We start from the raw sequence: 5,709 nt of genomic DNA on the forward strand, positions 1-5,709 counted from the left end.
TGTTTTGAAAATTCAAAAATAGTGTATATATCATACACAAACTAATGGGATTCCACTAAGTAAGTGCTGTGTGACCAGGCGTTTGTTCTGGCTCATGTACCTACTTCTGATCTTCCAGTGGGTGAGGGACAATGCTATCCTTTCTGCAAGAACTGGTTTCATGGGCCAAGAAAGGAGCTTAACAATTATGACCTGAAGCCTCTCTCTGCTACTTTTCCCTTTCACTCCCAATGGTTCATGTCTGATTGGTGAACCTGGGGATACCCAAACACATTGGTTACCTTTCCCATCGCAGTGACAAAAATGTCCCAACAAAACCACTTAAGGAAAGGAGGACTTATTTTGGGTCACCGTCCATCATGATCTTGAAGGTGTGGTGTCAAGAGCGTGAGGCAGCTGGTCACATCGTGTCCACAGTCAAGAAGCAGAGAGAGACAAATGCTAGTCCCTGGCTCGCCTTTTCCTTTGTATTTGGCCCAGGACCATGGCCTATTGATAGTAACATTGTCCACACTTAGGGCAGGTCTTCCCTCTTCAGTTAATCCTTTCTGGAAATACCATTATTGACACACCTAGGAGTCCACGTCCATGTGGCTATAAATGTAGTCAAATTGACAATGAAGATTAACCTGTCACTGGGCATCCTTGGTTGATCATGTCCCTGTTCCCTTGAGAGGAAGCCTCACAACGGGTTGCCTGTCCTCTGTTCTGCCTCCCAGGTCTCCCCAGGGCCTGTGTTTTCTGTGACAAGGTGAAGTGCCTTTGCCTAACCTTGGGGTTCACTTTGCTGTTACACCAATCACTGTCCTCCAACCTCTTCCATAACTGATAAACATCATTCTTTAAACTTTATTTTTATTGAAGTGAAATCAACATAAATATTACTGCTTTGTTTTGTTGAAAGCACACCATTGAGTCATTTTTATTTATTTTTGTGTATAACGATCATCACCATATACTTCCAGAACATCACCATTTTTTTTTCTCAAAAAACCCACATCCATTGTGGTGGTTTGGGAAAAAAATGACCCTTAAAGGAGTGGTACTATTAGAAGATGTGGCTTTGTTAGAATATCTGTGACCTTATAGGAGGAAGTGTGTGACTGTGGGGGTGGGCTTTGAGGTCTCTTTTGCTCAAGCTACGCTCAGGGTGGGTGACACACAGTTCACTTGCCGTTGCCTTCAGATCAAGATACAGAACTCATATCTGCCTACACACCACCATGTCCTGCCATGGTGACAATAGACTAAACTGCTGAAACTGTAAACCACCCAACAACATGCTTTTCCTTTATAAGAGGTGAGGCGGTCACGGTGTCTCTTCGCAGCAATACAAACCCTAACTAAGACTCACGTTAAGCATTCGCTCCCAGATCCTCTACCCATGGCTGCTGGTGCCTGCTTACCTGTGTTTTGTCTCTGTAGACTTGCCTATCAGGACAGTCACAGAAATAGACTAAATGTACAGCAGATACGTCTAGATTCTCTCACCTATTAGAGGCTCCCATCCATCAATACTGCTGCATATGTCAGTAACTTCATTTATTTTTATTTCTGAGTAATATGCAGTTTTTGTTTATCAAGTCAATGGTTGATAGAAATCTATATTGCTTCCACTCTTGTAAATATTGTTGCTATCAATATTCCTGTACAAGTTTTTGTCTAAACACTTTTTTGTTTGTTGGTTGGTTGGTTGGTTTTCGAGACAGGGTTTCTCTGTGTAGCTCTGGCTATCCTGGAGCTCACTCTTTAGAGCAGGCTGGCCAAGAGCTCAGAGATCCGCCTGCCTGTGCCTCGCAGAGTGCTGGGATTAAAGGTGCGCTCCACCACCGCCCAGCTGAAACACATACTTTGATTTCTGTTGGAGGGCACTTTGCAGGGTGACCTGAAAATTCTGTTTGGCTTCTAGGGAACTGACAATCTGTTTTGCCAAGCAGCAGCTCCACTATAGAGCTGCAGTTTCTGCACCTCCCTGCCGGTCTTTGTTCTTTTCCTTTACATTCTTCCCCTGAATTCAGCCTTCTGAGTGGCCAGATAGTGGCATCTCACTGTGGGTTTTGTCTGCATTTCTCTAATGACTAGTGGTATACTAGACAACCCCCGGGCCACTATCTGAACTGGCTTTTGCCTATGGTGTGAGATTGGTGCCTGCCTTAGCCTGTTTTTTGTTGCTAATGACACAATATCACAGACCAGGTGAAGTATAAAGGGGTTTATTTTGGTTCACAGTTCTGGCCCGTGATGAAGAGGCCAAGTCTCCCCACAGCCTTCTTGCTGGCAGAGTCCTGACACAGCTCAGGGCCACACATGGCAGGAAGTCCACATGTCTAGGTCTGTCCTCTGGGCTTTCTTACAAAGCCACCAGGATTCAGTCATGGGGGTGGGAGGGCTCATCCTAAATGTCTTATCTAATCCTAATCACACCCCCAAATGCTCCATTTCTTTACAATGTAGTGAGATTAAGTTTCCACCCTCACAATGCCTCACAGCGGGGATTAGACTCCAGTCTGAGCTGCAGTGACAGCAAACCAAGCTCAGACCCTAGCAGGGCTCAGCTTCATTCTTGTAGAGAGTTACCTCAACACATTATTGAAGATTATGTGTGGCATGCACTACAGGTCTCTATGGTTTTTAAGATCAGCTTTCCCATTGCTGAAGGAAAGGTTGTTAAGGTCGTCCTGCGTGCTCTCTATCTGTGGACCACAACGGTGGGGCTTGCTACTCTGCTTAGCAAAATCAAGCCTTGTACCCCGCCAGCACTAAGTGCCATTGAGATTCAGGTCTTTGTGTCAGCACTGGTTATTAGGTTCAGTCCTAAGCATTGTGTTCTTCCTGGTGTGGTTATAAATGCAGTTGTAGACTTGAGTTTTGAATTGTCCGCTCCTAAAGCCGAGGAATCTGGCTTCCGTAGGTTTTTGTGTCCATTTACAGCTCTTTTTCCATTTTTCAGCTCACCTGAAAGGGAAATGAGGTGCAGTTTACTGGCCTTTTAGAGAAACCACCTCTCTCTCCCTCTCTCTCTCTAAATATGTTTATACAGAGAGAAACCTCCTCTCTCTCTCTCTCTCTACATATATATGCATATATATGCAAAGAGAAACCACCCCTCTCTATATAAGTATGTGGATATATATATATGAATATATACAGAGAGAAACCACCCCTCTCTCTCTCTCTACATATATATGCATATATATGCAAAGAGAAACCACCCCTCTCTATATAATATGTGGATATATATATATATGAATATATACAGAGGGAAACCATCCCTCTCTCTCTCTGCATATATCTGCACATATATATTCAGTGGGTGAGGGTGTGGCACGAGAGGGACTGGACAGGAAGCATGTGCACAGTAGTGGAGGGTGTGGGCAGGGACAGAACGCTGGAGGACACCAGTGCTTAGAAGTAAAGGTGACAGACTGTGCAAGTCAGAGTAGCCGGAAAGCAATTGTGTTTAACTATCTACTGGTCCAGGGTACCGGGAAATTGCTCTTCGTTGGTTTTGTTTATTTTGCTTGAGGTGAGTGTACAGCTCTTGTCTGGCAGGTGTGAGGCGGTGGGTTCTAGCCTCAGCACCTCAGAGAGTAAGATGTGGCCAGTTTTGAGCTCCACCATTTCACGTATATGCTGCCACCTGACATTTGACAAAAATAGCTTACTTTTGGAAAATAAAAATAAAAAAATGTCTGGAGACCATCAAATTAGTCTTCCTCTATGGATTTTCTTTGCTTATCTTGGGTTTAGGGATAGAGCCCAGAGCCTTATGTGTGCTAAGCGAGGGAGTAATCATTGACTGAACTACAGCCCCGGCCCTGCCCACTGCCCAGTCCTGAGGATCTGCTAAGTATATAAAATGTCTATAAAATGTCTCAAGGTCAAAAGTCAGGTGTCTGTGAAAGGAAACAATAGCTTAGAGCAATAGCTCTGACTAGCCTTCATGGAGGTCAGCCCTGACCCTGGTCCTTTAGCATTTGTTCTTTCTTCCTTCCTTCCTTTCTTCTTTTCTTTCTTTCTTTCTTTTTTTTTTTTTCTGAAAGAACAGTCCTGGCTGTCCTGGACCAGGTTGACCTCGAACTCACAGACATTTACCTGTCTTTGCCTCCCAAGTAGGGCAAGAATAGAACACTGGAAAATTTTATTAAATATTAATAAAATTAATAAAAATATTAATGAAAATTAAATATTATTGACTATTAAAGTATATAACTTTTTCAAGATTTATTTTGATTTATGTGTGTGGACATGTGGTCTCAGAGGCAGGAAGAGGGTGTCGGATCCACTGGAACTGGGGTTTCTCAACACGGGGGATGAGAACACAGCTCCTGTCCTCGGCAGCAGCAGCAAACACTCTTACCCACCGAGCCATCCAGCTCCCTGTCCCTTATAGCTTGAATTTTAATCACTGATATGTTTATGAACTAATCTGATGATTTCTGGAAGTTCAACAACCATTTCTCACCAAGCAGCTTGGGCCAGTGGCAGACCAGGAGCTGGGCTTGTGACAAAGGGAGAGGCTGGGCAATGGGCAGATGGACCTCCCTCAGATGTCCTGGGTGACAGGCATGTCACTGACTGGGTTTCTTCACGGACTGAATGAATGGAGCGGTGATTGTCATCTCTCCGGGGGTTTATAAAGACTGGAGAGAAGGGCATAGAATCTCATGCGGGACAGGAGCTCAAAAATGCTAGTTCACGGTTGCCCCTTTGCCATAGTGGTCAGAGCATAGGGACTTGGGATCACCACTAACTTCAGCGACTAGCAAGATCTCTCAGTGGGTAAAAGTACTTGATTCAATCCCTAGAATTCATGTGGTTGGTGGAAAGAACCAACTGCTACACACACACACACATACACACACACACACACACACACACACACACACACCAGTGTTTTGTTTTGTTTTGTTTTTTATAAAGAAAAGAAAAAATCAACATATAGAAGAAGCCAGTTTGCACATAACAAGCAGAGTGTGCATGAGAAAAGCCCCAAAACACAAAGGAGGGAGAGGCGGGGTGCTATGCAAATGACCTAGGAAGGATCAGAAGCCTCCTGGGGAGGGGGGTCTCTTAGAGCGCAGCAGGTTTAGAGCTCACTAGCACCTAGCCCACTCCCATCCTCAAACGGCTTTGCCTTTATCAACGGTTTCTATTACCTTTCCTTGTGCGGCTGGTACAACTTTTGTCGTGGAGCAGAAGAACCTGGAAACTTTCAAGTCATGTGTCCTCACCCCACCCGCACTCAGCTTAAAGCTCTATTGCTTGAATCATGACTTCAGTCTTTCCGTGTTGGGACAGGAGGGGTGATTGGGAGTTATCCAATGTCCGGCAGGTATGGCATTTGTTTGAGGACTAGATGCAAATAAGTTTCGCTTATATACTTTGCATGGGCAGAACTCTGGAAGCCTCACTCCTCGGGGACCGTGCAAAGAGGAGCAGAGACTCCCTACAACCCTAGAAACAGGGACACGAGCCTGGTTTAGTGTAACCCCCTTCCTCGCTTGGAAACTTGACGGTTTGACCTTTAAATGTCAACCGTGTTACCTAAAGGGAGTAAAGGTTTCATCCTGCGAGGGCCACACATGAATCACCTTCTCAGGCAGCCTCTGGGGCAGGGCGCTGTCTGCTGAAAAGAACATTTAATGGGACAGAGGGAAGGAGGGCCTGGCAAGGGCTCTGCGGTGAAGGACCAGGTCGACGGACACC

At 45.1% G+C, this 5,709-nt stretch overlaps 1 long non-coding RNA gene across 1 annotated transcript; it reads right to left on the reverse strand.

Moving 5' to 3' along the window:
- Nucleotides 1–2,197: 2,197 nt before the first annotated feature.
- LOC125387490 (uncharacterized) lies at nt 2,198–5,445 on the reverse strand. Its single transcript, XR_007227869.3, has 2 exons — nt 5,160–5,445; nt 2,198–2,955 (listed from the first exon to the last, which is right to left on the reverse strand). It is a non-coding gene; the product is annotated as an uncharacterized LOC125387490 (long non-coding RNA).
- Between the last annotated feature and the right edge of the window lie 264 nt (nt 5,446–5,709).

Source organism: Myodes glareolus, chromosome 8 (genome assembly GCF_982192425.1).
Source record: "Myodes glareolus chromosome 8, mMyoGla1.1, whole genome shotgun sequence".
NCBI lineage: Eukaryota > Metazoa > Chordata > Mammalia > Rodentia > Cricetidae > Myodes > Myodes glareolus.